The sequence below is a fragment of the Parasteatoda tepidariorum genome, chromosome 2 (genome assembly GCF_043381705.1).
Source record: "Parasteatoda tepidariorum isolate YZ-2023 chromosome 2, CAS_Ptep_4.0, whole genome shotgun sequence".
Taxonomy (NCBI): Eukaryota; Metazoa; Arthropoda; class Arachnida; order Araneae; family Theridiidae; genus Parasteatoda; species Parasteatoda tepidariorum.
This window is the reverse complement of record NC_092205.1, coordinates 47,384,381-47,401,888: the sequence shown is the minus strand read 5'-3', so window position 1 is coordinate 47,401,888 and position 17,508 is coordinate 47,384,381. Positions and strand designations below refer to the sequence as shown.

At 28.9% G+C, this 17,508-nt stretch overlaps 1 protein-coding gene and 1 long non-coding RNA gene across 2 annotated transcripts in view; one reads left to right on the top strand and one right to left on the bottom strand.

The window, feature by feature from the left end:
• LOC139424999 (uncharacterized) overlaps nt 1-5,801 on the top strand; it is a 45,815-nt gene extending 40,014 nt beyond the window's left edge. The window contains exon 3 of the long non-coding RNA XR_011636150.1: nt 5,677-5,801. This is a non-coding gene — a long non-coding RNA (uncharacterized lncRNA). The remainder of the gene's footprint in view (nt 1-5,676) is intronic.
• The window catches only part of LOC107446889 (major facilitator superfamily domain-containing protein 6), a gene marked incomplete at its 3' end in the record, with an annotated part of 19,004 nt that extends 6,922 nt beyond the window's left edge, over nt 1-12,082 (bottom strand). Inside the window, 1 exon segment of the mRNA XM_043038997.2 lies at nt 11,791-12,082.
• Nucleotides 12,083-17,508: the final 5,426 nt, after the last annotated feature.

Here is a 17,508-nt window from a genome sequence, read left to right as displayed (position 1 = left end):
ATATATATATATATATATATATTGAATTAAATGTGTTAAAAATATATTCATTTCTTTGGGACAAAGTCTGTATTATTGTGATTATCATTTTTTTTAAACAAGTTTCATATTAAGATTATATCTGCACATTGATGTTAATTTCTGACAATTTTGGCTCATTTAGAGAACAAATAGGACATAGAAGGAACTGTAGTCAACGAAAAAAAGTGACATTGATATTGACACACTGCTTATTCTGCATTTAAGAAAATTAATTCTTTTCGATGATAACAGTTAATATTCAGTTTAATATTGAAATATATGAAATCAAAGCATTCTTGGTTTTGCGAAGCAAACCAAGCAAGAATTGCGAAGCAATTCTCCGGGGGTTGGCGAGCGTCAGCGAGCAGGGGGCGGAGCCCTCTAGTCGTATAAAAAAAACTTAAACCATGTGATAGATTTTACTGCATTGAAAACTTAATTCACTTCCGAAATAAACAAATAAGAAATAACAGTCACAATAACGTAAGAAATAACATTTTCTACTATAATAGGTGCCTATTTTTGATGCGCTTGAAACATGTCGACTGTTATTTCTTATTTGTTCATTTCTGAAGTGATTGAGGCTTTCAATCAGGTAATATCGTACCACTACAGTTTCTTGGGATTATTTATTTAATCATGTAATAGGTCATTTTATTAACTGCTTCATATGCCTACAATCCTGGTTTTAGTAATTAGTTGATAAGGTAGTTGAGATATTTTATTAATTATTCAGGGCAAGAACTAATAGTTGATCATCCTCAGTTTGGCTACTTACAATGTCTTTTTTCTTAAATGATATTTTGAGTCATCACACAAAATTGCAAAATTTTTATCCTCTTAACGCTCAGTAACCACTATATCCTATGAATATCCTAGTAACCGCTATATCCTATGAACCACTATACCACTATCTTTTTAATTTTAAGTCTTAATTGTTGCTGTTAAGTGGCGGCTAAAGAGAGAATTACAGCTATTTATCATTTTATTTTCCCTAATTTATTGGTAAAAATTTAATCATCATGCTGTTTCTGTACACTTGTCTGCTATTTAAACCTGTTTAAGGTTTTTGAATGTTTCTGAAACTAACTATTTGCAGATTTAATTGTTATACTTGCTTTAATGTAAAATAGAAAATAAGTGATTCCTGTGAATATTTTGCAAATATTACTTATAAAAGTATTTACTAACTAAAATGTTAGTGGATTTTATTTATATTAACTATATAAAAATATGAGAACCTGAAATTTTTGAAAGTTGCATAAATCACATATTTTAATGATTCATATTTAATTTTATGTGATATATTTAATATTATACAAATACTATTTAATATTTAATATTATACAAATATTTAATATTTAATATTATACAAATATTTAATATTATACAAAATATTAAATTGTATGCGGCAATAATAATAATCACAGTCAAGCTTTGTCAGATTAAATTTCCCGAATGCAAGCAGAGGCCTATTGAATCTCCAATTGACTTATTAAATAGAAATTAGATTATTCAAGCACAATCGAAGGGCTTTGGTTATATAATAAATCGTATTTTCAAATAGAGTGCTTTTGGTGAAAAACACCACAATTTTCATGCACACTTTCAGAAATTTTGAGTACTTTTCTTCCGGAAGGAAAAATTCTAGAAACTTGTAATTATCTCGAAACAGTATTAGGAGCAATTTGTTATTAAGGCTGTTTTTTGAAGCCACTGCCGTGGCATGAAATTATGCTTTTTGCAAATTACATACTATTTTTGAAACTGCTGTATGTTTGTAACAGCTACTCATGAATTTTATGTCAGGTTTAGCCGATCTTTGTCTAGGTCACTATATCTTTATTCTAAAAATGGAGCAAAATGTGAGGAAAGGGATCAGTTTCGAGAAAATGAAAAGCGTTTGTGGTCTAATTTATTAACATGTTAAAATTGACATCAATTTTGCATTATCTGGGTGCACAAAAATTTGCAAAAATTGAGAATAAGGTATTGATTTTGGCAATTTCATCTAGGGAAAAAATTTCGCCAAATTGGTGATTTTTAGAAAATTTAATAATTTTTAAAATATTTAAGTTTACTTCTCCGTTCTAAAACCAAGACAATTCTTCACGGCCAGATGGCACATATAGTTCAAAATTATAGTTATATTTCAAGTGTAAGGCACTTAAGCTGCCACGGTGAAAGAGCTTCGAAAAATCATGTTGAAATGTGCTTTAAGCCTTTCAACTGAACTCAAAAATATTTTTATTGTAATAAGACTGCAGCGTCTTAAATATCATATTTAAGATAATTGGAAACCTAGAAGAGTATTATGCGTTAACACTTAATTTATACTTACAAGAATTTTTTTTAGGTGTTTGCCTATTAGGGTTTTGACAAAGTGTTAATTTAGGATTCTTCCCACATTAAAAAAGCCAAAATACGAGGGTAAAGATCAAATGATGCGTGTTTGCATCTAAACCGAAGGCCAAAGAAAAAGTTGTTTAACTAGTTCGAAGTCATGAGGAACAACAAAAAAGGAATTCCTTGTAAAATGAAATGGCTTTATAGAAAGGAGCTTTCGTGTCAGTCAGACATTGTTATACAACAGAAAAATAAATATCTCTTGAATTTAAAACTATTTTTAAATCATTTCTTCAAGGCTGGATCATAAAACAGGACTTTTGTTATGTAAGATTTAGAAATTGGTTTTTTTCTTTCATGAAAATTTATTTTAACGAAGGAATATTCTGCAATGTTTATTGTACTCAGTTTTTAGATTTAAAAAAAAGAAGAAGAAAAAACAGTAAAAGAAGAGCACGAGTTGTTATTTACCAATACCTAACATTGGATATTTTAACCTTTGAAATAATCCAAGTTTTCATTTTTTACTAAACTAGAGGGCTCCGCCCCCTGCTCGCTGACGCTCGCCAACCCCCGGAGAATTGCTTCGCAAAACCAAGAATGCTTTGATTTCATATATTTCAATATTAAACTGAATATTAACTGTTATCATCGAAAAGAATTAATTTTCTTAAATGCAGAATAAGCAGTGTGTCAATATCAATGTCACTTTTTTTCGTTGACTACAGTTCCTTCTATGTCCTATTTGTTCTCTAAATGAGCCAAAATTGTCAGAAATTAACATCAATGTGCAGATATAATCTTAATATGAAACTTGTTTAAAAAGAGCATTATTTTCTTCTATACTATGAAGTTTACGTTTTTCCCGCTTTCGATTAGCTTTCGCATTGAGTTGCGACTTTTTAGTAATGTTAGGTCTTTTCTTTTTAGGCATTACTTGTAAATAAACAAATCGAATTAAGATTTAAAACCAGATTAAACTTACGAATTAACGTTTTAGAAAACAAACAATCAGATTAATCAATATATCAATACGAAATAAGTTGAGATGTTGTAAAACTGAAGAATGAAATTCTTACTATTTTGTGATTGGTTGCATCTCTGAAAAAGAAAATTCAGACTTGTAAATCGCTTTTTTAAGCTTGCCGTTTTCAGACATGTGATTGGCTGTTGTGAACGGCGGTTATTCTTCAATATTAACTGCAAAATCGTGCTTTAAAACTAAAATAAATAAAAATTTAAAATTATGTAAAAGATTTGAATGCCCTAAATGTCTTCCCTGAAAGATTCTGAATGAATTGATTCCTTAATCTTAGATTTTCATCACGTAGTTAAAAAGTTTTTCAGGGGACAAAATTAACTGCAAAAACATTTTTTTAGAATAGAGAGACATATGGTTGTTTCATACGTCATACATCTAGAACTAAGTTAATTTTACACTGCAAGAAAATTTCATTCTAAAATTGCGGTAAAATAACCAGCAGCAATCTGCACATCCAATTGACCATAAAGTTTACTGTTCGGAACATTTCTTTACCTTTAACAGACTAGAAACCGTCTGTAGCTGGTATAGTTAAAAAAAATCATGATTTCAAAACTATACGATTTTGTAACCCTTTACAACTATCATGTTTTCAAATATTTTGGTATATCGTGCATTTTACGCAATTATATAGGTCATCTATATTAATTACATCGAATTTTTTAACCCAATTTCCATTAATTTAATTATGTAATAAATAATTAAATTCTCTAAGATGTAAAGCAAGTTTTTTTTCTTGTAACACCCAAAATTCTACGCTATACAGTAGAGAAGTTGTTTATCTATAATCTTAAAATCTTCTTCCTTTGAAGTCACTTAATTGACTTCATTTTACCATTTAATTATCTTAGTAATAAAGTATATCCCTTGACCAATTTTTTCATTTCAACAATTAATAATTTCAACGAAAAAATGTAATTTTTTGATACAAATATTTGAAAAAAAAAATTTTTGAACAGAATATGACGAAATTTCGTCTATTTGTATGCAATAAAATTTCATAATGTGAAATTTATTACGTATTTTTATAGTGTAAAGGATTTATTTTATTACTGAAGTTTAAAAGAAGTCATATTATACATTTGAAAGCTATAATCATGCAATAATAACAACAAAAGCATCCAAGACATTTTTCAGTGGCATTAAAAAAATTATTCAAAACAAAATCATAACTTTTGGATATATGAATTCACGTTTTCAATAAAGAGTTAACATTAGCGACGGGAAACAACGTAAGATGTACCAAGCCCCTCCTAATGTTAAAAATAACTCTACATAAGCAATTTTTTTATAATAAAAATCTTAGAAAATTATTTTACACAACTTTGGAGTTGATTCCATAGAGCAATGTTTCATTAAAAAATTTTGATAACCAGGATTATATTAAAAAACAACGTAAAGAATTGAAAAATAAAATAAAATAAATATTTGAGCGATAACGAGCTTTTAACGGCGGATTTCTAAAATTGTTTTTTTAATTTTCCAATTTTATATTTTTTAATAGAATAAAACAATTTAATAAGTGTTTCTGCAAACTGATTTTTCTACATCAACAGTTTATGAGCTATGTAAAATTTTCTCAAAGAATACTTATAATGCAAAGACTAATATTATTAATATTTAACTAAGTCTTAAAAAAGTAAAGATACTTACCTTTTTTTTAACACTATGTGTTACAAACTAAGTAGTAGTCAAAAGTTATTTTACAAGGAGAGATTAGTTTTCAATTGCATTCGTATTTTTTGACTATTACTTAAGGGCATTTCATTAATATTTAGGACAATAAAAATTAAAAATAAGACATCTTAATTCGAGTAATTTTTAAACAGCATTGTTAAATTCATAACAACATTATCACTACAACTTTGAAACGAAACAAATACAGAAAAAAGCATTTTTATAACTGAGGATGGAAGGAATGCATATTGTATTCTTCTTATCCTTTCCTCTTTCGCCAATTTTTTTTTTTTTTTTTGTCAAAATTGAATCTGTCTTATTATTGTCTAATTTTTGCGCTTTGCTTAAATTTTGTTTTCTTTACCGTACGTAAGTTAATGAATGTAGACACGCAAGACATTCAAAGAAGAAAGCATAGTTGAATACAGAATATATATTCTTCATTCGTGCCAAGTTTTATAATGCATATTTCTTTTAATAGATTTTTCTTTAGAAGACTGTTTATTATTCTTTGTTTATTTATCAATTAAATGTAATAATCTGCAAGTAATTACCACTCTTAATAACTTTTATTTATTTTTATCATTTAGCCGCCACAATATGCCAGCTGGTCCGCCTTTTTTAATAAGTAGAATTTCAAGGTTTTCGAGATTTAAAATCGTATACTCAAAAATCAAGATACTATGTAAGTATAATAAACTCCTATTGTTCAAGTAAGTGTGGATTTAATTTTTGTCTCTCCTTGTTCGTATGGTATAGTGGTTAATTTATATTCAAATGTTTAGTACAACGTATGCTAACATAAAAAAAGAAATATGCTAATTATCTCTATCAATGGATAATAAATCGAATTAGTAACTGTCAAAATATAACTTTGAAAAATCAAACTAAATATGCGAGCCAATGAATTTAATATGTAAGGGTTTTTCACCAAAACGAAACGTACTTTAACTGTTAAAAACTTCTTTAAGTTAAAAGAATACACACATCTAAAACAGTAAACAATACATTCTAAAATAAAAGATAAATTATTTAATTCGGAGTTAAAATGGACGATCAACCTGCTAATCAGTCTTATTTAACTTTTTTAAGCCTAAAGGAAAGATTCTTGCTATTAAAACCTTTTCTTTAGATTGAGACCCAAGAGTTGAGACTTAACTGATCCAAATCTTAACTGTGTGTACTCAAATATATAATTTAAGAACATTTTGGGCATCTATTCACTGTTAATACCCAACTTATAAGGACCATGTGTCCTTATAACCGATAAGTAGAAGAAGTAAGTAGAAGAAGTAAGTAGAACTGATAAGTAAGTAGAATCGATTACCGATAGGATACCGATAATCGATAACTGATACGAGTAAGTAGAACCGATAAGTAGAAGTTAAGGAAGACTGCCTTTTGGATTTGGCATCCCCACAAACGTTTACAAATAATTACTATTATTAATAGTTAGTATTGAAATTCGTCAGTACAATAATTTAATAAATTTTAAAGCTTTGAAATTGAAATGCCTTTTGGTCGAACAAGAATAAGCATATGTAATTTTTTCTAGTGGTTTAGTCTGCTTCTATTTTTTGAATATTTAGTAAAAATGCTGCCTCCAAGAAAATGCTAATTTCAATTTATGTTTAAATTTTTTCATGAATGAATCACTGAAATGCCGTATTTTCGATACTGTGCTCGAACAACATGATGCTGGAAAGAGGTGATTGCCTACCACTCCTTAAAAATTTGAAAACTGCTAATAAAGAAACGCGATTTAAATTGGCGCTCCCGTTATCGACTTATCAATGAGGCAGAGACAAACTTTCGTTTTCATGTATTTAATTTAATGATTAAATAATTGTTAAATTTAATGAATTTCAAGTAAAGATTTTAAAAATTCGTACGATATTTAAATAATACCCAAAGATTCTCACTTTCTTACTTTCATTTATCATTAAAGGAGATAATGTAAAAGTGAGAAATCGATTAGAAAAAATGTCAAAACTCGTACCATTTTTTTTCATTCAATTTGAAACTAATGTGAAAAGGACAATATTTCTACTCTAAAATTTTTTTTGTAGTACGAAGGTAAAAATTAATGGGCCACATAGGAATAAAAATTGATAGCGTATAAACCGTAGGTGAGATTCAATTGAAATATGGCTGACAAATCTAGGCGAATTATTTTTTTATTTTATGAGCATGTGTAGTTGTAGTTCACATTTCAGTGAAAGTGGGGGAATACATAGTTTCAGTAAGCAGATAGATCGTCAAGGTTCTCCTGATCTCAATCTTTGACACCATTTTTATGAAGCTATAGTAATGACAAATATTTTGCCAAGTAATCACAAGATCATCGCTAAGGACGAAATTGTCGTTCCGGAACATGTGTGAAAGTGAGGAAAGAAGAAGAAAAAAAATCTTGAAAATTAAAGAATTTGAGCAGAAAGTTTACAAATTCGATATAATTGCTTTTGAAATTGAACACTATATTAAAAAATGCTTGAATTCGGCAATTTTAAAAATATAAACTTGAGTATATTAAGGGCGTAAAAATTAAAAATTACTTATCTCAATTCCACAAGCAATTAGAGAGTAATTAGATCGGCATAAAACTTTTAATTATAATAATATTCACAAAAAATTAATTAACTTCAATTAAAAAGTTTATAAAATTAAATAACTATGACCAAAGTAGTTAAAGTATCTTATTTATTCACGAATTCGCAATTTGTTTGCGATACGATTTATACAAGTAATGGTTTTATGTTATTTTCTTTTTATCTGATTTTAAAAGCATTCGAATTGTGCATATAATCACGAACTGTTCCATCAGAGGTAAACATTTATGTTATAAAAACTACACAACTCTGTTAAGAATATATAAATTAACAGTTAAAAAAGCAAGAAGTAAAAATAAGCAAATAAAATACAAATATCCGCATTTCAGTAGCATCTGAAAAAATTAATAATGCTTGGATAATACGGTTTGATAATTTTATAATAGTTTACTATTAAAAATAGAATGTGATAACGATAGATAATAATAATAAATTCTAAAAAGTAATCATATATTGGTATAAAGATTTTTTTTAAGAATTATTAATTTCTTTTTATTACATTCAAATTTATTCTAAATGGTATTTAAGGTTCATGATGAACTAAACAAAAAGTCAAAACAATTTCATTATTATTTAAAACTTTTTATGGTTCCTAGAATTAATTTTTAAACAATTTGTCTTTGATGATGATAAATACTTTTTTTTTCTTCCATAACGCAACGTTTAGTTCTAGACGAGTTGTATGAAATCCAGAATCATTTGTAATGCAATGTTTACAAAAGTTCAACTTGACCTTTTGTTGCATTACTGTTTCCAAGAAGAATTAAGGCTCATAATAAATATTTACATATTAATAGTTATTTTTCAAACTGAAGAAAGGAGAAGAAAAAGGCCTTTCACTTGCATTCCAGGAGCTGCCACACACTTCCAACTTAATGTTTACAATGGACAACTGTACAATTACAATATCTGAACTAGTACAAATATATGATGAAATGTTATTCATAGAAATTTTAGCACTAAACATACTAACACTTTACAATACAGCATAGAATAACGGGTCAAAAGACCGGTTATGGTATGTTTAGTGTTGATTCATTATTGAAAGATTCATTATTTATAGAATAAAAGGAAGGCATAATCGCAACAGACCGCTGTGTTCCAGGGGAGTCATGGAAGTTAAGGTTCCACAGTTTCATGATCAACGCATGATTATGGCAATGTGGATAGCACTGCGCACAGGCCGTCTTTATTTCCCAGACTGGCTGGTACCTATAGATCTGAAGCTGTCTGGCTTTAAAGCCGCCACTGGGGATCGAACCCCCGTTCTTCACATTGAGAGTTCAGTGCCTTAACCATTTAGGTATCGCGACTCAATTCTTTGTAAATATATTGCCCTCCTTTCCAAAAATCTTACAGAATTATTGAAATTAAACGTTGCTAAATTGTTTTTAATCAAAGTAAATTTAATATGTTTATTATAAAAGTTTAATAACAAAAATTTAAGATTTTAAGAAAAAGTCTAGCATTGGAAGATACTAATTCATATTTTGTCTAAAAGTTTTAAAAATAACTGTTTTTTAAACAAAGCAGATGCATAAATTTAAATACATTTTAAGTGTTAAAACCGTCAAACATTTTTTGTTTTTATAATAGGTAGTAAATTTTATCATAATACTATTAATACTAACTAACTAACTAACTCAGTGGCGCGACAGCCCATTAAGAGGGCCAAGGCCGACTGTGCCCATCTCAGTTTTCTTGACCTTGGGCTCTGGGGTGCGGGAGCATATGTTCCGGTCAGGTGGTCAGCCGAACGCGGAACCCCCAGTGTTAGTTCCCAAGCATGCTTGGTACTCATTTTATCGACCCACTGAAGGGATGAAAGGCTGAGTCGGCCTTGCCCAGCCCAAGGATCGAACCAAGGACCTGTGGCACGACAGCGCGAAGCGCTACCGCTCAGCCACCGGGCGTCACATACTATTAATACAACTATGTTTATTTTCATTCAATGTATCCGACTGCGTAAAAATCGGTAATTTCTATGAAAATTTCGTTTTTTTTTCTTTCTACTTTCTATATTTGAACTTCTGTTAATTAACTTATTAAATCTTTTTAAATTCTCGTACTTCAATCTTTAGAATCGAAGTTGTAGTCGTTTTTTCGCTTGCTGAGAAACGTAACAGAATAGAAATTTCATATTTTAGATGCATTTTCAGAAAATCCTCAATTTTGAGAAGATCTCTTTACGCTAACACACACTGCAAAAAAAAAATAATAATAATAATTTTTTATCTTAGAATTTTTTGAAGCTTAGTCTGTAGACTTTGTTTATCAGATATGCTTTAGACTAAAAACTGAGGTCCAAGTGTGAGTTTATTATTTTTATCATATTTTAAATAAGAATGTTAGAATTTTTAAATTCAATACTGAACAATATACTTAGTCCTATTTCATTGTATAGTGTGAAATTTTTTAAAGATTTAAATTTAAAACACAGGTAATCATATTTTTCATTTAGGAAAAAAATATTTCTATATTTATGCATTACAATTTATTGTAGAACTATTTGCGAGATATAAAAATGTGTATTTTTTATGCTCAAATTTGTCCTTATTTTGAAAAAAATATTTTATAAATTTATAAATTTACTTTAGATTTATAATGCTAAAACTAAAAAATAAAATTAAAATTTTAATTAAAGTTAGTTTCAAAATCAGTTGTTACCTTAAAATTGTTACCTTAAAAGTTCATACACAGAAAACTTCCAAGCAACTCATACTTGCACAAACAAAGAAATCACTTTTTAGTAGAAAAGTCAATACAATCTTACTTATAAAATTATCTACTTCTTATATCCAATTAGTTCAGAATGAGTTCGTAAAGTAGCTTCACTTAGAGTAACCAATATGTAAATCTGTATCCGGGTTTCAAGAATAAGATTTAACTAGGCAAGATAAATTTGAAGAAAACAAAATCGCTTACATTTCTAAGATCACCTGCATTGCACGTGAATTATTTTTAGAAGAAAACAAGCCTTGATTTTGGCTTTGAAATTTGGTTTTAATGTAATTTAAATGCGGCTTAATAAATTAATATGTTTTCTTTAATCAGCTTTTAAATTTTACAATCGCATTAAGTCAAAGTTTCATTTAGATCATAAACAAATCGTTGAACTTAAATCCTGTTTGGCTGTTTGTTGACAATCAGATTCCTCAATACAATAAAAAGTTAGGGGAGAATGCTGTATCCTGGAACTCTTTTAATATTTTAATGTTTAGCTTCGACACATGCTGTCAGATTTTTAATCTAAAAACAACTTTCAAGTACATATAATGAAATATTTTTTTCCAACATAAATAAATTTGGAGTAAAGATTTTGTCTACCAATTAAAGTAGAAATTTCAAACTATTCCGCCTTGTTGCACCTTGTGATAATGCAATAAAATATTTTGCTTTTTTTTTAAGGCACGAAATTAAGAAAATGAATAATGCAGCTGTACTGTAGAATAAATAGAAGTTCTCAGTTTGAACCAAATGTATTAAAATAGTTAACGTAAAATCGCGATAAAATGGAGTTAGCATGAACATCGAATGCTGAATTATGCATGTTGAACGTTGAATGTTGAACGCATAAACGTTGAATGAGGCATGCGTTTCTTTTAATTGTAACCTCAAGAAATAATCTAAGGCATGAATTTAATATTTTAACACATAAAATTTTATATTTTATGTACGAACAAGTTTTGAACACTGTTTTAAAAACAGTTTGGGGCGCAAGACTAGTAAAAAAGTTGCAAAAATTGGAAATCGTTTAAAAAATTTAATTAACTAGACTAATTAACTTTTAATTAACTAAAAGAATATGAATTAAATTAAAATATTAATAATTTATATATACTAATACTATGAAAAGACATAACCTCTGTCTGTCATAATAACAATAATTAACAATATCCTCTTTTAGTAGCGTATATAATTTTTTTTATTTAACCTAAAAAATGCAAAAGATGAGGAAATCAAAATGTGGATTTAATTGTGTTTTTTATTATGCTCTAATTACAATTGTGTTTTTTTTATTTTAATCTAAGAATAAATAAATAATTAAAAGTAGAAAACTGCGTAGAATTTATAAATTAATATATAGATAATTACCTGAAAACATCCAGAGAAATATTCTTTCAAATAAATAATTTCATTATTTTGAAATATATAGCATCCTTTCTGTGTTAATCCAAATAAATGGAAATGGCGATTCGAGATTTATCTGAAGTTTTCAATTTGACAATTAAGAGTTCGTTTATGTTAGGATGGGGCAAAGTTCTTGTTTTCTGTTTAGATTTAGACAGCGTCACTCAACTTAAACGGTAGAGTTCGTGATTGCTGCTAACAAGCAATTCCTTTCACAATTTTTTTTTTCTTCCTAGATCCGATAAAGTATATTTTTCTTTTCCTGTATCTTTAAGATTTTCAAATTTAGTAAACCAAATTATCACTAAGATCTTGAAGATGATGATCGATTAAAACACTTTGTTAGAAAAAGGCAAATATTTGAGAAATTTTAATTTCGTAAAAAAAATACTTGAATTTTATAAAACATCTTCTAGTTATCTGTATAATTTCCAAAGTTATCAGATAATAGATAAGAACCGAAGCAGTGCCCCGGAAGCAGTTTTCCAATCCAACGGCGTTTAACAACCCGCTCCCTTGCTTAGCATTCTTGACATTGGGTTAGTTAAGGTAACAAATAATAAAAGAAATAAAAGCTTGTATTATAATTAGGACCAACTACAGACAAGATTAAAATTTCCAAAGAGAGAGAGAGCAATTCGTTTAAAGGCCGCTGATTTGTTCCTTAACGTGGCGAAACAAAATTTGACCAATTCTACAGGGTCTCCAAAAAGTACGCCAAATGTCCTCACAAAAATGGATCGGGTCAAAAAAATCTAAAAATATATGGGGTAAATATTTTCAAAAGATGCATTCGACGTTTTCAAGCCAGAGCCCACAGAGCCTACCTTTCACCCACTGAACATTGGGTGAAAGGTAACTTCGTAATCTTCCGCAGAAACCCCCTTTTTTGTAATGCAGATTTGGATTTTCCAGAAAAAAAGTTCACTAATTTGACATGCTTGCCTCACAGTGTGTTTCACAGGTGGCGTTGTAATCGTAATCTCAAAATGAAAATGATGCACAAACTGTTTAACGCATAGATATTTTCAGAAATTCACGTCTGAACGGAAGGATGAAAATAAATGCGTTATACATTTTATTTTATAACCGTCGTTAACAGCCAACCTAATTTTTGGATTCACGGCTACTAATATTGAACTCCGTAGCCTTGTAATTTAGAACCCAATCCAGAAGACAAGGTAATTCCTCAATCCAGAATTGGGAGAAATTTTCCTTCTTGGAGGACTTTTTGATGGCGCTAACCAGCATTTACGTCACATGGTGAAGAAAACCATGAAAACCTACTACGGTTAGCTTGACGGCAAGGGGACTCTAACCTATGATCCGTCCACCACTAAGGATATTTTACGTCAACACTGTGGTCGATGCGAGCTGGATGAGGAATTTTTATCGACCAGCCATCTCTGTGATTCGACCCGATTCACCTTATTGGAAGGCATACATTCTATCTCCTGAGTCACCACCACTTATGCGTAATATATTACGAAAAACCTATTTAATAGCGAACTTTTGAAAGCCATCGCGTTCACCCTAATTCTAGCATTAACGTTATTTGAACTTCACTGCGCATGTGTGAAAATTTCTCTACAAACGCAACCCAAAAGCTCTCTTATAAAACCAATCTCGATCCTAATTCCTGGACTCGGACCTATCCTGGGAGCACTGGACCCCCCCCCCAAGTAAGTGAAAGTCGAGTATGGTTTCTTCTGATTACATTTCACGTGCGTATTTTCAGATTTTCTGACTGATGCGTATTGTCCCAACTTCCATAATAGTAACTTGTTAAATTTAGCTTGCTCAAACTAATTTTCAAGTTAATTTGCACCTTCTAACATGTATAATTTTTTACTTCATTTACTTCATCTCAAAAATATCGCTCGTTTCAGAGCGCTCGTTTCAGAACACCGTGAGCATGATTGAAAAATAATTTTAAAAAGTTACGCAAATTTTATTTTTTTAATAAAAATTAAATGCTAAAAGCGTGTAAAAATAGTTAAAGAATGTAACGTCGAAATCGTTTTAAAATATTTAAAGCTCATTCATGAAAGAAAAAATCCTATGAAAACATATTGATTACTTATTAAGATAACAAAAAAGAATGTTTATATCCATTACCAGCAGGCAGTTTCATCCTATCATTATTTTACTCTTTATTTAAAAACTCGCAGAATATAGATTTACACAATTAACTAGATAAGTTCTTTAAAAAAGGTGAAAAATGCCACTATTCTTAATCTTCACCAGCTATGCATTTTATCTCTCTACGAATATTGATAAGATCGCATCGAAGGATTATTTATCACAAGATAATATTTTGGTACAAATCTGACAATTGATTTGGATAAACACACAATCCCATGGTGAAATTGATCCGATGAAGATCGCCTCCAATAATTTAAACCTTGGCGTCAATTGTATGTTTATAAAATCTACCCACTAATTCTTTACAACATAAATCTCTGAAATTGGAGAGTTTCCAATACATCCAATTTAGAAATGCATCAAATTTAGAAAGTGACGAATTGCAAAGTATATATTATAAATAGCAATTGATTCTCTTTCACCATCATTGTACCACACTGTAAAAAATCCGGATAATATTACAGTAAAAAGTTATGATTCCTTGACAGCACCAGTCATAAAATCCATTTCACCGTAAAATCCATTTTTATCGTAAAATTCTATACCGTAATTTTTACTGTAATATTTATTTAATAACAGTGATTCCTTAAATATTACTGTAAAAGTTACCATATATCAAATAATTTGAATCTTAAATTTTCATGGTAAAAGTAGATTCTACGGTAAAAAAATATCAGCCCTCAGGGCGCAGTACTTTTTAAGGTAATTTTATCCGGAATTTTTCCAGAAATTTGTCGAGATTTACTATTAGTGCCACAAGTTACAATTGCTTTTTTTACTCATATAGATTGCATAAGTAATAATAAATATTACAATAAACGGAACACAAAATTTTTAAAGTACTGTTTAATTTGAAGGAAAATACGTTCTTATTAATTGAAACAATGTTTAAATTTATAAGTGGATAATACAAATACTTATGAAGTATATAAAGTTAATAAAATTATTATTAAAGTTATTTATACTTATAACTTTAATATTATAATTAGTTTTAAAGTTATAAATATACTATATTTATATACTTTATTGGATAATACTTATAAATTGAAACATTGTTTCAATTTATAAGTATTAGAATTATCATATGTTATATGCATTCAAACTAATTCTGAAGTAATTATGGTTAATACGATATTAATTTATGTGAAAAACATAAAAATGTTCCTACATAAAATATTTTCTATTATAATTCATATGAAATAAGAACTTCTTAACTTTCTATGCTAATTTTTACATTCTTCAACTGCTATTTACTATAACAATAGTTTTAAAAAACAATTGAACTTTTTACTTCAGAGTTTTTAATAAATATATACGAGATCAATTAATCATTTATTTGTAGTTTTTCCAGCAAAAATACTCATCCATTTCGTTTCCTCGGAATTTAATGTTTTAAAAATATAACTTACCTTTTTCATTGTTATTTTGTTGTATGACATTATGTTATTTTTCATCTTGTTAAAAAATGAATGTATAAAGTCATCACTAAACGCGCCATCTACTATCTGGAATTAAAAGTGCAAGCAGGACGTGCCTATTAATTTACCGGACGTCAGAATTCTGAGAAGAGTTTATAAAGTAGAACTAAATTTTCTATCGTTCAATCAAAATGTTTGCTTTTTTTTTACTAATTTTTTTCACTAGGAAATCTTTTTATGCGTGTTTCTTAAGAAATGTATGCTCTTATACTTTATACAACCTGTAAATATTTGTATAAAGCATTGTTTGTAATACATAAAATACATAAGTTTTTTTTTTCAATTTTTAATTAAAAAGTAAATTTTAGAATGTAAACAGAAAACAATAATGCTCTGTACAATCGACTATATATTGGTATTTTTTTAAATTGTTTTCTAATCAGCTGAAAAATTTAGATTATTTGATGCCTGTTAGAAAATCATTTTTGAAAATGTTAAATTTTCTAATCTGTATACGGTATAATGTACAGTGCACGAAATAAAAAGCGTTGTAGCATTAATAACACTGTGAAAAAAATTTTTTTCTGTGAGAATTTTTAACAGATATTAGATACTTCCATACCGCTGATTTCAAATCTGTAATAGGTTTCTATCTCTAAGCTACAGTTTTTTTAAGGATATTTTTAGTCTAACTTTGGTCGAAATATGTAAATTTTTCGACCGTAATATAAGACATGGGGTCACATAAATGTTACGTCAAACTTTTAGGGGAGTTTAGGGAACATCATCAGGATTAAAATTGCATAGTAACACCCACGTCCGGATATATCGTCGTACGACCCTAAGGTTGCTCTCCTAATATGAATTGTTTCTTCGTGTGCTTCTGAATAGCTCATAATAAGGCCCTAGCTGCATACTATGAATTTTCCGGGTATGGGTTTCTATGCAGTTATAATCCTAAAGATATGCCTTAACTCTCCAAAAATTTTGTCGCAACATTTACGCAACTCCTTGGTAAATGTAACGTTTTTGAACTTGAACATTTCGACAAAAAAAAATTTTTAAATGTGTTTTGAAGTATTTGTAGCTTTAGGAGCAAAAATAATTTCAGAACTGAAATCACCACACCCGAATTAGACAAGATCAAGCATTTGTATAAATGCAACAATAAATTAGTTCCCCAGTATAATTCTTGGTTTAAGGATTCCACGGTTCTAAGGTGTTAATTAGTGTGAAGTAAATAATTATCACCCGAATCCAAGAATTTAAACTGACTTTGGAAAATCGGCGGGCTTTAAATCACTTAAATGACATGGAAATGAATGAAGAATTGGAAGAAATAAAAAAAATATACAATTTATATATGGAAAATACTGAAGAGATTCTTAGAAAGAAGAAATCTGATGATAAAGAGTGAATATCCAAAAAAAAACAAGAAATTAGTTTGTGAAAGATTAGAATTGAGACAAAAAGAAATCAGTTAGAACTTGCTGAAATGAAACCAGAACATTGTTAAGACCATAAGAGGAAAAATAAAGAATGTAAGATAAGTGCAAGACAAGATTAAATAAAGTATTGCGAAAATCTGGCCACATCAGCTGAAGAAGCAGTTACAAACAATGACTTAAACGTTTATCAGGTAGAGCAGGAATGGGCAAACTACGGCCCGCCGGAAAGTTTCATAATGCCCGCGGATAGAATTTGAACTTGCCAATTTGTGCCGAATATAAACAATATACATCCATTTCCTTGTCTACTTTGTTTAAAGTTATTTTCGTTCCTTCTTTTTTAATAAAGTTACTGATGACCTTTTTACATTCTCTATTTTTTTTTCTACAAGCATAAATTTACGGAAATAGACACAAACAGATTCAATTGGTAAAATGTTGAAAGAAGAAGTTCTTTATAGAATAGCCGTAGATTGGCGCCATCTGAAACAGTTTTTTCTAAGTATGCTAAAGTTTGAGTTTTGCAAATCATTACCATAAGCTAGTTTCCCAAATTTAATATTTCATGCCCAGAAAATCAGTGCTATGTATGCCTCATCTTACATATGTGAACAAGTGTTTGCAATGATGGACCTTAGAAAAAATCATTTCAGAAGTAGACTAATAGACAA